Source organism: Protopterus annectens, chromosome 9.part0 (genome assembly GCF_019279795.1).
Source record: "Protopterus annectens isolate FY-2018-M chromosome 9.part0, PAN1.0, whole genome shotgun sequence".
Classification (NCBI taxonomy): Eukaryota; Metazoa; Chordata; order Ceratodontiformes; family Protopteridae; genus Protopterus; species Protopterus annectens.
Genome location: NC_056743.1, coordinates 364,088,816 through 364,108,248, shown reverse-complemented (window position 1 = coordinate 364,108,248; position 19,433 = coordinate 364,088,816).

Here is a 19,433-nt window from a genome sequence, read left to right as displayed (position 1 = left end):
TATTCCTCACATTCTGTCTACATCAGAGTCATGAACTTCTGTACCAGACGTTCTGTATATATCATGGTCATGTACTTCTGTACCACACATTGTGCATATGTCATAGTAATGTGCTTCTGTACCACACATTCTGTCTACATCATGGTCATGCACTTCTGTACCAGGTATTCTTTATACATCATGGTCATGCCTTTCTGTACCACACATTCTGTATACATCATGGTCATGCACTTCTGTATGACACATTATGTATACATCACAATAATGCAGTTGTGTACCACACATTCTGTATACATCATGGTTATGCATTTCTATACCACACCTTCCATATACTTTCCAAAATTTGACAAACAGCAGGTTGTAAATTAACTCATATGTTTTCTCCTTTTAGGGCATTAACAACAAATATAGGTGCACTTGCAAACTGTGAAGGAGATTTAGTAATGAAAAAAGTATGTCTGCCTGAAAATCATTACTGTAGTGCAGAATACACACAATGAAGCCGGAACTTCAATGTCAGTGCACTTTATGAACAGGAAAGGGTAACAGTAAAATCACAACCAGCTTAATTCAGCAATTAAACATCTCTTAAATAACAATATTTTGTGTTTCTTCCTTCCTCTACTTGGATTATAACATCCACCTTATACTCCTGGTAGTCCTTAAACCGACATATGATAAGACATCAAGTATATATGCAGATGTTTTCCTGTTATGCCACAAGGTCACTTTAAGTTGAACTTGTGGTTGCTGTCCACCAAAAGTACATGCTCCTGGCATTTAATTCCATCTCAGTGAGAGAACACCTCTCTTCTATAGTGTGCTTCCATTCTTTCTTTTTTCTGAAGTTTTATATGTGTCTCAAATAAGGCTCAATGCTCTTGCATATACTACCATACTATTCCTTGTATACATAGCAGCTCAAACTACAAAGTACTTTCACAGTAATACAGCACTTTCACAAGCATTTTTCAACAGAATAACATTTCCACAGCCATTTTACATGCATTATATACATTATGGATACATGAAAGATGATCATGTTGCAAAAGAGTGCAGCATCTTTCTTCCACAAAAACTTATCAGCATACACACTGTTGACAGTCCAACATGCATATCCAAAAATGTCACACAGAGAAAAAAATTCAGGAATCACAATTTTTTATGTGGCAATGCCTTCTGGACCCCTCATACCTCCAATATTTAGTTGCACTAACACTTAGAAAACACAATACTGAGAAAATGGTATACTTCCCATCCCTAATCCTACAACAACAAACTTGCACTGGCAACATCTATCTGCTGATCTCTAACCAAACATTTAGCTGACAAGTTGGAAGAACACATATGTATACAGCGTGTGTGTGTGTGTGTGTGTGTGTGTGTGTGTGTAGGATTGTTTTATCAAACTGCTGGTTCATCATAGGATGCCGGCTGCTTTGTGCACAAGATTGCTTTACAGTGAGTAGTAGGATTTTGCCCTTTCCCCACTGTTTTATGATCTTGGAGTTTGTACATGTAATTAACAAGGAGTGCAGGTGGGCTTGCTCCTCCTGCAAAAAGCAATCCCCTTTTATTTTTATTTAGTTCTGTATGCACTGGGATTTATGATGAATTCATGCATATTGGCTTGTTAACAAATTTAGTTTGAACCATTTCCAGTCAATGTAGTGTAAACCAATGTAGGTGGTCAGCAATGTAAGCACACACACACACACACACACACACACACACACACACACACACACACACACACACACACACACACACACACACACACACACGTGTGTGTGTGTGTGTGTGTGTGTGTGTGTGTGTGTTTAAATCACTGTTGCAGTATGCTAAACTGAAGGGATCTCCCACCCAGGGCAACCCAATGCTTGGCCAGTATACAAAAGCCTAATAATATTGTATGCACCATATGTCACACTTATGGTCTCTACAAAGAATGTAGGGAATAAGAGGGATGTACAAACACAACTCTCCAGAACTTCTCTGCCACCAGTTCAAATGCCATTATTGTTAGTCAGTCTGAAAGCCTTTTCCCCTACTGAATACTTAGCCACAACATAAGTGCCTTGTTCTTTTTTTCTTTTTGTTTTGTTTTTTTCTTGGTCTTGCATTTTATTTTTCTACCTAGTGGGCAGACCATCCAAGAAGGGGACATTTCAGTTTGGGAGGCAGATACCCCATAAGGATCATCTTGAACAGTGTATTTTTTTGTTTGGGGGCCTCCCATGACCAAACCTCTTGTAGTATCTGTAAGGTATTTGTGCCTAAGATACTCAGAAGCCATTTGTCTTCCCTGGCCATTTATATTGAAAACCAAAGGTATAAACAGTTAGCCCAGGGTACCATGGCAAGATATTCCCACTAGGTAGGAATAAGGCTAAAAAGCCTTGGATGTTTCAGTCCATCCTAAGGCTCCTCAAAGGGAATGGCAAGAGTTAACTCAGGGCTTGTTTTTTTGCCTTGATGGCCATAAAGCCTCCTCAATGGGTTTTGGTACTTGCTCCTCCTTGGACCTCTACCCCTTCAAAATGGCTTAGGGCACTAAATTCCTCAGATGAGGATTCACTGTCTGATGGGAAGTCTTTGTCCTATTCTTCACAGATGTCTTCATCTTTGGCTTATGGTTGTGATGAAGAGAAGTCTGTTAGTCCTGAGTGCCCTTTTGAGGAATTGTCCTTTGGAGGCACCATTGCTAGGATGATGGAACACTTTAAGTGGGATTCTTCTCAAATATCAGATATTCCAAGAAGCTATTATGAGTTGCTTCAGGTGGATACTCCTAAACCATCAGCAGGTCCTCCTGTATTATATGCCCACTTTTATTGCTGCTTTCAAGTTTCCTGATTCTCAGCCTCCTGCTCCTAAGAAACATTATAGGTTCTATAAGGTTCCTGCAGATAGTCAATTTTTATTTAAATGTCCTTCTGCTGATCCAGCTGTGGTGTCAGTCTCTTCTGACAAACATTCTAAGCTTTTTCCCTTTTCAAAATGTTTGCCTTCTGATAATGACAGTAGGGCAGTGGAGAGGACTGGTAATAAAGTTTACAGTGCTTCTACTTTGCCCATTAAGGTTGTTAATTACCACACCCACATGACCAGGTATGTTGTGGCCTCAATTGATCTGGTTTGTCAGGCTATTTCTAACATTCCTGTGTCTGAAGGCAAATACTCTGCCTTATCTTTTTTAGGTTCTGCTTCTCAAGTAGCTCACCACTCTATTAAGTCTAGCTACGATGCTGTCGATGCCTCTTCTAGGGCTTTGGCTTTTGGGTCGGTTATGAGGTGACATTCTTTACTTCATCTCCAGTCTCTACCTGAGGACATTAAAGCCAAGTTGTTGGATGCTCCTTTGGATATTAAACAACTTTTCAGGATTACTGCTGCTGACATGAAGTCTCTTCAAGAGAATGGCAAAGCCTTGCAGGACCTTAAACAAATTTTATCTCTCCACTCTCTAAGTTCCAGAGGAATTATCCTTCTAGACCTGCTATCGTTTGCAGGAAACCTTGCCAGGCCTCCAGGGCCAGGAAGGGTAGTAGGCAGGCCTCTTCTGCTAAGGCTTCTCCAATTTCTGTGGCCCAAAAGCCTCCTTCATCTGATAAGCCTGCTTTTCTTTGACAATTCATCCCCCTTCTTTTAGACCGGGTTCCTTTGTCCCTTCATCTTTCCTTTGCCTTCCATTTTGCATCTCATCACTGCAGACTGTTGGGCTCTTTCCATCATCCATCAGGGTTACTTCATGGTATGGAAGTCTCTCCCATCTTTTTCAGAGATTCGTCAATCTCCTCTAGAGCAACTTGCTCATTTCCCAGAGGATCTAAGGTGCCTGGTGATCCAAGGAAGCATTCAACCTGTCCCCCCTTTCCAAGTGGGAAAGAGTTTTTATTCTAGAGTGCTCCTGGTTCCTCAAAAGATGGGCACTTGGAGACCTATTCTGGATTTCTCCTGGCTCACCACCTTTCTCAATGTCCCTTTTTTAGATGCTTACTTTTCAAACCTTGTTTTCTCTTTTAATACCTCAGCCATTTCTGGTGTCTTTGGATCTGAAATATGCTTACTTTGATATCGATATTCACACTCTTTTCTAAACGTTTTTACATTTCAATGTGTCTTTCTTTCATTTTTAGTTCTCTGCTTTGCCCTTTGGCCTCTCTATTGCCCCAAGGGTATTCTCCAAATACCTACTGCCTTTGATTGCTTTCTGCAGGTTCCAAGGCATTCACTTTTTCCATATCTGGATGACCTGTGGCTTCAGGCACCTTCTACCAGTCACCTGTTACAGGAGCTGGAGTCAACATCCCTCTTCTTGAAAGTCTGGGGTTCACTATCAACTTCCAAAAGTCTGTCCTAACTCTCTCTCAAGATCATGTGTATCTGGGATGCAGGATTCAGATAGTGCCATTGTTGGCCTCTCTTCCAACTCCAAAACTTTTGTCATTGATAGCCTTCTTTCAGTCTATTCTTCCTCTGACTGCCATGTCAGCCAGGGAGCTTTTTCAGGCCTTATGATTCATGGCCTCTTCTATTCCAGTGCTCCCTCTGGCCAGACTGCATATGCAGAAGCTACAATGGTAGCTCAAGTCAGTTTGGCTGCAGCATTCTCACCCTCTGTCTAAAAAGAAATTTGAGTGGTGAACTCACCAGTTTATTTTCAACCCAGGTCGGCCCTTTTAGCTTTCAGTCCCTTCTCAAGAACTGTTCTCAGACATAGGGTGGGCGGGGTCACCTGAAGGATCAGGGTCTTTGGCCTACCCTTCAGAAGTCAGACCATATCAACATCAATGAGTTGAGAGCTCTGATTTTGGCCCTTTAGGATTTTCACCCCATGTTCTCTCCAGGCCGCCTTGAAGGTGTTCACAGACAACACTACAGTGATTTGGTATGTCAACAAGCAGGGGGGCATGAAATCTCATCTCCTCCACAGGATGGCTCTTCAGGCTTGGGAAGTGGCTCTCTGTTATCAGTTAACTCTTCAGGCAGTACACATTCCTTCACAGCACAATCTAGTGGCAGACTGAGTAGGTTCAATATGCAGGCTAAGGAATGGACGACTCTCCTCTGAACAGGAAGATTACTCTCTTCTGTTCCAGAGTGCCATGCCATCTGGTGTGGAAGATGGACACCCTTTCCTTTCCTTGGAAGGGGGTGTTTTCCCTACTCTTCCTCTACTTCTGCAGAAGATTCAGCTAGACTCCCCAAAAATCTTGCTAGTGACTCCCTTTTGGATGAAACAGCACTGACTTCTACTCCTCAATGAATCTGGCCAATGGCAATCACCACAAGTCACCTCACCTGCTGGATTTCCTCACACAGGACAAGGGGTCTCTCATCCAGCCCAACTTGTCCACTCTGCAACTGGCACTTTGGGTGATAGGCTTTTGACCCATTTCAGGCACCTCTTTTCTGAGGATGTGCTATGGGTTTTACAGAAGCGAGTAAACCCTCAACCAAAAAATGTTATATGTCCAAATGGAAAAGATTTTCTGTCTGGTGCCATGCTTGTAACCAGGACCCTTTTTTCAGTGGGCATCCCTCTGGTCCTTTCTTACCTGTATGGGTTGTTCTAGTCAGGCTTGGTCTATGAAGGCCCATTTGTCAGCCATTTCTTCTTGCCTGCCCTTGAATCCTCATTTTACTTCTCATTTTGAGGTCAATTTCTTAAAGATGTCCTGCATATTAGACCTCCAAGAAAACCTCTGCTCTCTCCTGGGACCTTAATTTTGTTTTGAAAAAATTTACTCAGGCTCCTTTTGAGCCTGCAGATTCTGTTTCTTTGTAATATTGTACCTGGAAGACTGTTTTGTAGCTAGCTTTTACTTATAATTGAAGGGTTTCTGAACTCCAGACCCTTATGGTCATTCCTCCTTTTTTTAACCAAAAGGAAGAGAGAAAAACCTTGGGTGTAAAGAAACAGTAAACCAAGACAAAACCAAAGTAACACGCAGTTAACAAGGACACTGAAAACGCTCCTAGATTCGCTCAAAAAACATCAGAACTTCAAAACATTCAGAAATTAATTTATTTTGTAAAGTTAAGCAGTTTCTTCCCATTAACATGTAGTGACTTCATCAGAACTGATAAAAAATCATCTTACAAATATTTAAAGACTAATAACAGGAAATCATATAACTAGAACAGCAAATCAAGATACTCTCATTTAATTAATACTAATAATTAGCATTAAGACAAGGATAAAAAGCACATAAAAATAATATAAATACAGTAAAACAAATTATGCTTAAAATGAAGGCTGTCAAAAAGCACTTAACTTTACAAAATACATTTATTTCCATGTTTTTATTTCCATGTTTTGATGTTTTGGCATTTTTTGAGTGAATCTGGAAGCTTTTTCAATCTCCTTATTGACTGGATGTTACTTGGGTTTTGTATTGGTTTACTTTTTTGCCTTTTCAATGGGAAAGGGTGTCCCTCCGTACTAATCCTTCTTTTATGCCCAAGGTAGTAAATGAGTTTTCCTTCAATTAGTTGGTACAGCTCCCTTCCTCTTCCCCTTCTCTTCAGTCTGCTAATGAGAGTGTGCCACATACCATGGATTTGCACAGACAGATCAGGTACTATTTGGAGAAAACTAGCATTATTCATAAGTCTGATCAGTTTTTATTTCCTTTCATTACAAGTCTTTGTGTTTGACTGTTCCTAAGCAAACCATCCCCTCCTGGATATATAAGGTAATTTCCTTTTGTAATACTTTTCATGGCAAATCTCTGTCTATTTCTGTGAGATATGGTTTCTAGGGCCAGAGCGGGTTTTGCTAAAACATTTTGTATTGAGTCGTCAAGGGTTCTTCTCAGCCTTCCCCCTCCCATTCTGTTTCTTGAACGTTTTTACTCTCCCTTCTATGAAGAATACTGCAACTGTGATCTAGAAGGACATAGCACAGTTGTGTAAAATCTTACCATAACAGTAGAGATGTTCTTCTCTTCACTGTTGCAGTATTTACTTCCTCCTTCCAATCCCCTCTTATTTGTTCTTCATTTTTTCCTTCTGGAGGTGCATGGGCTCCTTTTCCCTGTGGAGACTGTTCTCTTCTGGGGCAATTCAGTTCTGAATATTTGCATCTGTATGTCCCTTTCATGCCCTACATTCTGTGTGGCAAGCACAAATGTGACACATGGCACATATGAGATCTTCTAGGTTTTACCAAACCACGACAAGGAAGTCACTTGCTGCTTGTCGTGGTTTGGTATTCCTAGTTTGCCTTTTGGATTTGTATCATTTAGGTTTTTGCATACTGGCCAACTGGTGGACTGCCCTGAGCAGGAGATCCCTTCTGTTGAATATTGAAACAGTGAAGAGAAGGACATCTAGTGTTTTGGTAAGATTTTACACAACTGTACTTTCTCCTCAAATACAGGCACACCCACAATTAGTGTCTTGATAATCTTTTAAATAAATGCACAGACTGGCTCCTGGTATTCTGTTAATCCACTTGCAGGATCCTAGTATTCCTTTGAATAAATCCAGAGGCAGGTTCCTGGTTTTCTTTTAAATAAATCCAGAGGTGGGTTACTGGAATTTCTTTGAAAAATTCACAGGCAGGCTCCTGAGAGCCCTTTAAGTAAATGCACAGGCAGGATCTTGGTATTCATTTGAATAAATTGAACCTCAAAATGATCCAGAAGTTTCCAAGGACTAAAGAACAACACAAAAGCTACCAAAGAGTAAGGAACTAAAGTGAATATATTAAAAATAATGATTTTTTAAATAAAACTGAACTAACTAGTTAAATTAAGCACTTTTGTCCATTCTAATGATGTTGATATGCAGACAGATTTGTGTGGTTTTATTGTTTTTGTATTCTTGTTGAATGCCACAGTTTTTCCTAGTATGAATGACAGGATGACAGGATTTCTCTAAGGAGCTTGCTTCATTTAAAGACAGATGAGATTAGATAAATATGGTATAAGTGGTTGAAGATAGAAGCAATTAAGTTAGTATCTAATATATGTATTATTATTTATAAACATATTTTCTTAGATGAAATGCTTATTATATATGTGTTTTTTATAGGAGAACTATTTATGTATTATACACAGCAATATATTTTTAAAGAAAGAACATATTATTGTGTTTTTAACTTGAGAGCCGAATTAACTAATTAATTCATTTAAGTTAATTGATAGTGATTAATCAATTGAATTGTATATAAAAAGGTGGGAAGTGTGTAAAGTTTTGTATCTGATGAAGTTCTGTTTGTATTGAGTGTGAATAAAGGGAATGAAAGTGCTTATAACCTTACCCTGCCTGGTGTCCGGTTCTATTCAAGGAGAAGGTATCCTGTGACATGTTTGTTGCTTTTGTATTCTGAAGATGTTCATCAGAATGGATGAAAGTGCTTATTTTAATTAGCTTGTTTAGGCTTAGTAATAAAAATTCATTATTTTTATATATTCACTTTGGTTCCTTAGTCCTTGGCAGATTTTTGATTGTTCCTTAGTCCACCACAGTTTCTGGATCATTTTAAAGTTTAATTTTTGTACTTTACATTCCTGAGTGGTTGCTGGCCACTGATGTGGTCCTTTGAAAAAATTCAGAGGCAGCTTCTTGGTATTCTTTCGAATAATGCCAAAGGCAGGTTCCTTATATCCCTTTAAATGAATGCACAGGCAGGGTCCTGGTATTCCTTTGAATAAATCCAGAGGCAGCTTCATGGTATTCCTTTGAATAAATCTAGAGGTATGTTCCTGGTATTCCACTGAATATATCCAGAGGAATCTACTTTCAATTGACAAAAGTATGATCCACCGAATGGCAAAAGTACAAGGTCACTACACCAAAAGCTTAGTTTAATGGAAACTAACAATGCTGAAAGTTTAATCAGTGAAACTCACTTTAATGGTGAATACAGGGCATAGCACTTTTAATAAGGAAGTATTTGTAGCACTACGAATGTACCTGCATCTACAATGTTGAATTTGTGCAGAACTGCTGCCGGAGTCCTGAATGAAATATATTGTACAGGAAAATCAAAATGAGGAGGTGAGATTTTAATTATAACCAAATAAGAGGATACTACAGCAAACTGTGACTGCTACTCTTAATAAAAAAATAATAAAAAAAAAAATGAACAGCAGATATGTTTCACTAATTTAATAAAAAATAGCATAAAACAGTACAAAGCTTTCAGGTTTCCCCTTCATCAGTGTATGCAATTACATTTTTAAAAAACCTTTAAATGCAAAACACATGACACAGCCAACCAATTAATTATGGCAGGTTATGTGTATCATTTAGAAAGTTGCTGGAGATTGCAGTACAGTGGGGCTAAGGGAATTTTCCCTTTTCCCCAAAGTAGTATGATCTCGGAGTCAGTATATATTAGTAGCTGGGGTGTGCAGGGGTGCTTGCCCCATGCATAATTTAGTGTAGTGTGTTTGTATGTTTTTTTTTATTCTTTTGTAAACTGTTGTCCATTAAAATGAGTTTTGCTGATTAAGGTTTCAGCGTTGTCAGTTTCCGTTAAACTCAGCTTTCAGTGCAGTGAGCTCGTGCTTTTGCCATTTGGTGGATTGTACTTTCGTCAATTGAAAATAGATCCATCCAGAGGTGGGTTCCTGGTATTCCTTTGAATAAATCCAGAGGCAGGTTCATGATATATAGGTAAATGCAACATGTATTCACCTTTGTTTCAAATTTAGGAAAGAAAACTGGCAAATTAATAGATAGATTGATATTGAAGGAAAGAAGCATTGGTACATAAAGTGAGTCAAACTTTCTGAAAGATCAAGTAGGGAGATTTAGAAGACAATGCTTGAAGTTCTGAAAAACTTCTAACAGAGGTAATGGCTACAAGAAAGGTAATTTTCCAGGTCATGAACTTAAAATCGCATTTTGCTGCTGGTTCAACGGGGAATGAGTCAAGGTCTGCAGTACCAAGTTCAAATCCCACGGTGGAGTAGAATGTATATACAGGGGTCTCAAGAGGAGTGTGCCTCTCAAAAATTCATTACAAAGATTAGATGAGGGTGTGACACTGCCATCCCAGCTATCTGAAATTTTATAAATAATCATATATTTGTGAATATTAATATGATTCATACGCTTGTCTCACAAATATAAGAACTATATATTATGTGTATATTAAACTACTGGTACAGAAGTGTGTGTTGAGCAGACTTTGTACAGTACTGAGCTTCAAGGATGTGTCCACAGTGTACCCTACTGGAAAACAGAAACGTATATAAACTATATACCTGCACAAATGCATGTTTTAATAGTAGAAGCTGGAACATACAGAGCTAACTTGCAAAACTTCAAGAAAATAAGTTGAAATTAAAGTGTTTTACGATTGTGTCATCTCTCAGTTTCAACTCAGGAACAGACACAATGTCTAGAGCTAGAGGTTTTTCTAGTGTCTTGAAACAGAAATAATTACTAGGTTTCAAATGTAAAAGCATTTTATTGTTTCATGACTTCCATGATCTACAAACATCTGAGAGATATGCATTTTTTAACACAGAGCTGTTAGTTTCCGTTAACCTGGGAACTGAAGGAAGGTGACAAAGTGATGTCATCCAAGCTGACCCAGCAGTAATGTTTGATAGTATTTTAAGAACTCTCAGAGAGAGAGTATGCATTTTGTATCTTGTCTTGAACCTAGAAACATCCATTCAGCACTTCTGCCTGCATTTTGCTCTGTAAGTAAGATTTAGGCATAGTATCTTTTAGATATAGATAGGAATATAGTAAAGATTAGTTTAGATGTTTTCTGTATTTATTTGAGACTGTCCTGCAATGTTGTTTTAAAATATTTCCTGTGATTCTGAACTCTGCAGTTACTGTGTTGATTGAGTATTGTCTTGTTCTTTTGTTATCCTGTTCGATTCTTGGCTGAAGCGCCTTCTGTGTGGAGTCTGCATGTCCTCCCCACAGTGATGTTTCAAGACATGCATGTAGGTGCAAGCATGAATGGGTATATCTTCTCTAAAGGTTGGGCATCAGGCTGACAACTCAGCACCATAAAAATCCACTGCCAATCATTAGTGGATCGGAGTTCTGCTGTGGCGACCCCTAACCAGGAAAAGACGAAAGACAATACTATTAAATATATTTAAACTTATCTTTTCGGCTGATATTTGTGAGACATATTTAAGCTCTTAAAGTACCTGTATATGTAATTGATGATACTGTACAGGCCACTCCCAAATAGCCTTACTCTTGGTCACACTTACCATTTGGATAACAGTAACATTACACTGTAGGACTGGTCACCCTTTGGGAAGGGCCTTAAAGTAACTGATAAGGGGTTTTGGTGGCAGTGATAACTACCTTATGGTCGGTGCAGAAGGAGGCATAGCTAGTAACCTGTGCCAGCCTTTCCTAGGTGTGTATTTGTGTATAAATCAAATCTCAAAGTGTGTGTGTGTGTGTGTGTGTGTGTGTGTGTGTGTGTGTGTGTGTGTGTGTGTGTGTGTGTGTGTGTGTGTGTGTGTGTGTGTGTGTGTGCGCGTGTGTGGCAGCTACTTGGACAGGGACACAAAGCACTGGTTGGTCAGACAGAGTGCTGGGAGGACTTGGCTTGCAACCCTGGCTAAGGACTCAACTCTATAGCTGTGCCAGTGGGAAGTCTTATTGGGGATCTGGAGAAAGAGGGAGAAACCAGCCCCAGACTGACTATGATCTCTGAGTGCTCTTAAGGGAAATTGTACTTTACTGTGTGTGTACTTGTCATCATTCCATTGTGTACTTCCCTCACTGTTGACAGTGGTGATGATTGAGACTCCTTGGTTACTGGGCCAGTGCTGGAGCATCACATATTAATTTGTTAGCAGTGGTGGGATATCCACATCACATATCAATTGGTTGACAGTGGTGAGTTAGCCACATCACATATTAATTGGCTTGTTGTGGTGTGGATATTGAATTCCTGTAGCTTGTGTACAGTAGTCACTGAAGGTGTTTGTACTCTCAATCAGCCATGCAGTGAACATCCAGAAATCATATCACAATTGTTTTATTATTTTTTTAGCTTAGTTAGTCAAGGTGAGCAGGCAAACATGTCAGTAGAGAAGTATGGCAAGCAGACAAGGAGCCAGTTGGGTGAGAAAACAGCTGATTTGGCATAGGGGTATGTTGCTCTGACTGTAGTGAACAGGGTCCTAGGTTCAAGACTTGGCAGTGAAATGCATGGCTTTAGCACAACATTTCATTGCATACCTCCTACTCAGATTCAATCTCTGCCTAACATACAAAGCTATGTCAAATCCAGAGCTGTTGGACATACTAGATAAACAACCAACAAGAAAGGATCCACCAAAAGAAGTTTAATAAAAGCTCTCTGACATCTCGGCCACAGCCTTCAAGGAGTACAAATAACACAAACCACTCTATCCATATATATACTAAAATACTTGATCAACAAGCTCAATTAAACAATCAATTAAATTACATAATTACATTCAATTTAACAACATCTTCCAGTTAAAATCTTCATTTAAACCAAATGGATGTAGTGTTTTGAATTTTAAAATATACACAGCTTCCTTATGTTGCAAACGTTGTTTAATACTAATATTTTCATAATTATGATATTTGATTTGTTCTAAAACACATCCTTTCAGCCCCTTGCTATCACTATTATGAAAATTCAAAAAATGTATAGCAACAGGACTTTCTTCTTTTTTATTTTTAATGTCATTTGCATGTTCTAGAAGTCTTACTTTAAACGCTCTTTTTGTTTCCCCTATATAGAATTTTTCACAGGGGCAACTAAGTGCATAGATAACACTCTCTGAGTTACAGTTAAAATTATTTTTGACTTCAAAAGGAATACTATTAATACATGCAAAACTAGAAGTAACAAACTGACATGCTTTGCATTTGCCACACTGCTGTGTTCCCATTTTCTTCACACTGTATAATATTGATTCTGTTGGAAAACTAAACTTACTTTTTACCAAAAAATCCTTAATATTCTTGCCTCTTCGGTAGGAAAATTTCAAATCTACATTCAGCCAAGAATTAACACTGTTGAGGGAACTAAAATATTCCCAAAATTGTAAAAAAAGTTTAGTAAACTCTGACGTAAAGCATCCATAAGTGGTAACAAAATACATGCTCTCCTTTTCTTGTTGTTCCACATTCATCACTTGTTGATGGTTATAAACCTTTTTATGAAATGGAACAGTTGTTCTATTATTTTTGACACTAAACTTATTATAACTATCAGTTAATGTATGTATACTATAACCTCTCTTAACAAAAGCATCAAATAATAACTGTAACTCTTTGTAAAAAGAATCACTATTATTGCATAAACGGGAAATTCTAACCATTTCCCCGTATGGCAAAGAATTGATGGTATGAGGGGGATGTCCGCTGATGCCATGGACATAATGTGTACCCCCCACAAATTTTCTATTAACCGAAGTTGTTAAATGGGTACCATTACTAATGTCCAAATCTATGTCCAAAAAAGGCATATGGGTACCTATTCTAAGGCCATCAAATTGTAAAGAAAACCTATTAAAGTTCAAGTCAGCGATAAATTGTTGAACATGTGATCTACCATCTTCTACTAAAAAAATTAAATCATCAACGTACCTAAAATACATAACAACATAATTTTGAAAAAATGGATGTCTATAAATGACTTCAACCTCAAACAGACCCACTGCCAAGTTTGCATACATGGGGGCAAAAGCTGCCCCCATGGCTGTGCCTTGTTTTTGACGATATAATATGTTATTAAACTCAAAAAAATTGTGATTTAAAGAAAAAGATAATAATTCAATAATAAATTCTGTTGATGGAGACTCTCCCAGAAAAAATCTAACAGACTCTAATCCAAAAGAGTGACTAATGTTGGTATACAAACTTTTAACATCAACCGTCACCCAATACATCTTGTCATTCCAATGTGTGTCACGTATTTTCTTTAAAAATTCAAATACATCAATAATGTAAGATGGTAACACTTTAACATATGGTGACAAATAATTATGTAGGAAAATATCCAAATTATGTAAAAAATAAAATCGTCCAGAGACAATGGGTCTTCCTGGTGGTTTGTTCAGCTTTTTATGTATTTTAGGTAGGCAATAAAAGTAGGCCATAGAGCATTTGTCAACCTGAAATTTGTTTTTTTACATCTTGACTATTAAAATAGCCTAACCTACATCCTTTCTGAATAAGTTCTTTATAGGCTATAATAGCTAGATGGTATCCATCCATGTCTGCTTGTTCATAAGTATGGTCATCATTGAGATGTTCCATACACATATCAAAATAATCTAAATAATTCATGACAACTACTTTGTTGCCTTTATCTGCTGGCTTGAAAATAATCTTGTTTTGTTTACTTAATGCCATCAAAGTTTTCCAGTCATTATATTGTATGTTATACTTTATATTATTTTTGTCCTTCATAAATTTGTCATACATTACCTCAGTAAAATGGTTTACCATTTTAACAAAATTAGTGACTTCACCATGTAAAACTTGTGGAGTAAACTGACTAGAAGAAGGTACATTACTGGTATCAAATTTAAAATACGCATTAACTAACTCATCAGAAACACAAGAGTAAAAGCTATCTGAAGAGACAGAACAGCTGTCGTCCATAGAATCATGTTTACCATTGTTAATTTGGCTAAAGAAATATTTAAGGTATAATTTCCTGCCAAACACAAAAACATCTGTTTGTATATCGTGTAGCCTAGATAGGCAAACATGTCAGCAGAGAAGTATGGCAAGCAGACAAGGAGCCAGTTGGGTGAGAAAACAGCTGATTTGGCATAGGGGTATGTTGCTCTGACTGTAGTGAACAGGGTCCTAGGTTCAAGACTTGGCAGTGAAATGCATGGCTTTAGCACAACATTTCATTGCATATCTCCTACTCAGATTCAATCTCTGCCTAACATACAAAGCTATGTCAAATCCAGAGCTGTTGGACATACTACACTTAAAGAAATCCCAATCTCACTGAACCACATGCTCCAGGAACCTAAACCTTGTCACCACAATAAACAGAACATGCTGAAGCAATAGATTCCTGTCCCAGAGGCTTCCCATACTCTGAAACAAACTACCCATTCATGTCAAGCAACGCTCCTCATTGGCCTTCTTTAAGAAACGTGTTGACAACTGGATAGGAAATAAAAAATTCACCCCGGGGATCCCTTCTGTTGCACTGCTTGATAGGGGCACAGGAAAATAATTTTCTTGGGTGGCGAATGTCAGGGAAGCTTTTTGGCAAGGCTTATATAGGCCCCAGGGCCGATAGCCTCATACCTACCTATGAACCTATGAAACTAAGATATGCCAGGGTAAAGGACTGGTGCATACCAACCTGACTAAAGCAGACATGATTGCAGCTTTAGTCACAACTGCATCACAGAACAGCAACCAGGAGGACAATCATACTGGCCTTGGAGATGTACAACTCTCAGAAAATGGACAGTTCCACCTTTCCACAGAAGACTTAAAAATCCATCTGGAGTTAAAGGGACTGGAGCTAGAGGCCAAGCATTTGGAAATAGAGGCACACAGAGAGTGAGATGACTAGAGACTGTGGAAAATGAGAAACTGCAATATCTGAAGGCTGAGGAAAATGTGAAGCTGTGATGCCTGGAAGCTGAGGAGAAGGAGAGGCAGAGGCAACATGAAAAGCAGATGCTGACTCTTTGCCAGAGTCATAGAGGTAATAGGGAAGGGAGTAACCAAACCTCAGAAGCAACAAAAGTCAGTAAATTTCTTCCACAATTTGCAGAGGGGGATAATTTTGATAGTTTCATTCATATGTTTGAGAGGGTATGTAAACAGCATAATGTTGACCAAGGACTCTGGGTATGGTTCCTGATCCCCTTACTGCATGGTAATGCTGTAACTGTAATTTCTAAACTGTCTGATACTGATTGTTTAAATTATGACGTTGTAAAGAACTGTCTTTTAGAATGTTTTAAGTTAACACCTGAAGCTTATAGGAAAAAGTTTTGTGAACATAGACACAAGGCAGATAAAACTATGTGTGAATATGTTGCTGAACTAAGTGCTTATTTTCATAAGTGGGTGAGTGGATGTCAGGTCACCACTTTTGAAAAGCTGGCAGACCTTTAGGTGAGGTCATGAGAATCTGGTTAACTGATAGACAATGCATTACTGCAGATGAGTTGGGGAAGAAGGGAGACCTATACCTAGCAAGCAGGGTATCACTGCATAGAAAAGGGACACACAGTGCTGCTCATGGGTCTAAGGGAACACATGGTGGGCAGCCCAGACTGCCCCAGCAGGTTCTGCCAGTAGCAGGAGAAGCCACTATCCCAGGTAGATGTCCAGGACCAAGGGTTAAATGTTTCAAATGCAACCAGTGGGGCCATGTAGCATATAAATGTCCATGGAGGTAAGGTGGGGAAAAAAAGGTGGGAGAGCCAGTAATTGGGAATGACAAAATGCCAGCAGTAAGTTGTCTTGAAAGAACAAGGGTACCAAACTACCACAAAAGGTTATATCCTATCTTTGTGAATAGTAAAGAGGCCATGGCTAAGAGAGACACAGCCTCTGACCTAACCATTGTGAAGCCTGCAATGGTTACAGAGCAGCACTACTTGTTTGGGCAGTCTACTCCAGTCAGAGCTTTTTGAGGGTCCCCATTCCAAATAACTTTGGCAAGGGTGCACCTTTACTGGGAGGGTGGAAACGGAAGCAAGCAAGTAGGTGTGTATGAGGATATCCCAGCAGATGTCCTGATAGGGAATGCTTTTGATAATGAAGTACCCTGTGTGCATGCAGTTACACAGTGTCAGGCTTGGAGACAAGCATGTGGGTCTGGTAGCTTGGGGAGACCCAGACAGACCACACACTTGCAGCCAGGACTGGTGAGGTGGTTACTTCAGGGAGGGAGCTACCCTGTAGCAGTCAGACTGAAAGTGAGCCACAGCTGCTTGTGGGTAGTGATATTCTCTTGGACAGAGTGACTGCAACAACAGCAATGAGTAGTAGTAGTAGTACCCAGGCTGACAGTGAGGCACTGCTGTCACGTGGTGCCAGACTTCTTGTGGAAGGGGAGCTGGGAAGGGTTACAAAGAGAGTGTTGAGAGGGGCTCAGCTGTCAGACTCTGCATTACAAGACCTGAGGGAGGTAGCTAGTGAGGCACCTGATTCTCAAGGGAAAGGGGGAATCTGCATACTGGGACAAAAGGTTACTGTATAGAGAGTGGACCCCTGAGGGAGAGCTAGAGGGTGAGAGAATACAACAGTTGGTAATGCCCAGAGCCTACCACCTGGCACTTCTAGCCATAGCCCATGATATTCTCTTTGCAGGTCATATGGGTATAAAATGTACAAAGAGACGTATTATGCAGAACTTTTATTGGCCTGGGATTTCCAGAGATGTAACAGGGTACTACAGGACCTGTGAGCAGTGCCAAAAGATAGGCAAGGCAGGAGACAAGGTGAAAGCTCCTTTGATGCCTTTGCCTGTGATTGAGGAGCCATTTCAGAGGGTGACTATGGATATTGTGGGTCCTCTGAGTACCTCAAGTTCCACAGCAAAAAAGTATATTCTAGTGGTAGTAGATTATGCTACTAGATACCTTGAAGTGGTGGTTCTGTCCTCCACTGAGGCAGAAAAGATGTCAAATGCTTTGTTAGAGATTTTCAGCAGGGTATGTTTCCCAAAAGAAATACTGACTGACAGAGGTGCCAGTTTCATGTCAGACCTCCTGGCTTGTCTGTGGAAGCACTGTGGAGTGAAGCACCTAAAGACCACCCCTACCATCTCCAGACTAATGGTTTTGTTGAGAGGTTAAACTCTACACTCAAGTCCATGCTATGGGCATTTGCAGACCAGTTTCAGAGGAAGTGAGAGGAATATGTGCCCTATCTGTTTGTGTAAAAGGAGGTGCCCCAGGAATCCACAGGTTTTTCACCCTTTGAGTAGCTGTATGGGCTTAGGGTTAGGGGGACCTCTAGATTTGATTCAAGTTGAGTGGGAGTGTGAGTGTGAATCTCACAAGGAGTCTGTTGTGGCATATGTCCTAAACTTCAGGACAAGGCTCAGGGAACTCATGGGCTTGGCCCAGGAGAACCTGGCAGAAGCACAACAGCAGCAAAAGGTCTGGTATTACAGGAATGCTTGAGCTAGAGGGTATGCTGTAGGGCAGCAGGTAATGGTTCTCATTCCTGTCAGACACAACATGCTGCAGGCAGGCTGGGAGGGACCCTACAAAGTAGTAAGAAAGGTCAGTGATGTTAACTACATGGTAGAACTGCTAGGCAGGAGGCAGGGGCACAAGTTGTACCATGTTAATATGATGAAACCTTACCATGATAGGGAGGCCCTCATGCTGAGTATTTCTGGTGGATTGCAGGAGGAGTCTGAGGGGGATCTAGTGACTGATCTCCTCAGTGAGGTCCAGACTGACACCTCAGTGGAAGGGGTAGCAATGTCCCAGCAGCTATCCCTTACCCAGGTTCGAGAAATACGAGTAGTGTTACAGGAGTTTGGGGACATGTTCACTGGGAAATCAGGGTGCACCCACCTGGTGCAGCACCATATGGATACAGGACCCCAAATGCCTATTAAGCAGGCCCCTTGGGTGCCTGAGAGAGCCGAACAGACTCTGAGGGAGGAAATACAGGAAATGTTGGAACTAGGGGTAATCCAGGAGCCCAGCAGTCCCTGGGCCTCCTCAGTGGTGTTGGTATCAAAGAAGGATAGCAGCTCCAGGTTCTGTGTGGACTACAGGAAATTAAATAGTCACACAGAGTCAGATGCTTACCCCATGCCTAGGACAGATGAAGCCCTAGAGCAGCTGGGTGGGACTAAGTATCTTACCACTATTGATCTTACCAAGGGTTACTGGCAGGTGCCCTTGTCTCAGTTCTAGACAGAGGTCAGCCTTTGTGACTCCCTTTGGCTTGTATAAGTTTACAAAGATGCCCATTGGAATGAAAAATGCCGCAGCAACTTTCCAGAGCCTGGTAGATAATATCCTAGCAGGACAGGATATTTTACCCTTGCTTACCCAGATGATATTGTCTTCTACAACCATTCCTGGCAAGAGCACATTTAGGATGTCAGGGAGGTTCTGGGCAGGCTACATAGGGCAGGGTTGACCATTAAGCCCACCAAATGTCAGATGGGTATGGCAGAGGTGTCCTACCTGGGACATAGTGTGAGGGGTAGTAAGATCAGGCCAGAACCTGTCAAAGTGGAAGCCATTCAGGCATGGCCTGTCCCTGTTATCATAAAGCAGATGAGAGCATTCTTAGAGACAGCTGGGTACTACAGAACGTTTGTCCCAGTTATAGTACCATAGCTGCTCCCCTCATAGACCTGACAAGGAAAAACAGGCCAGATAAGGTAGTGTGGACTCCAGCAGGTGAGCAGGCATTCCAGAAGTTTAAAGGAGCTTTAGGAGGATGCCCTGTGTTAGCTAGTCCAGATTACAGCAAAATAT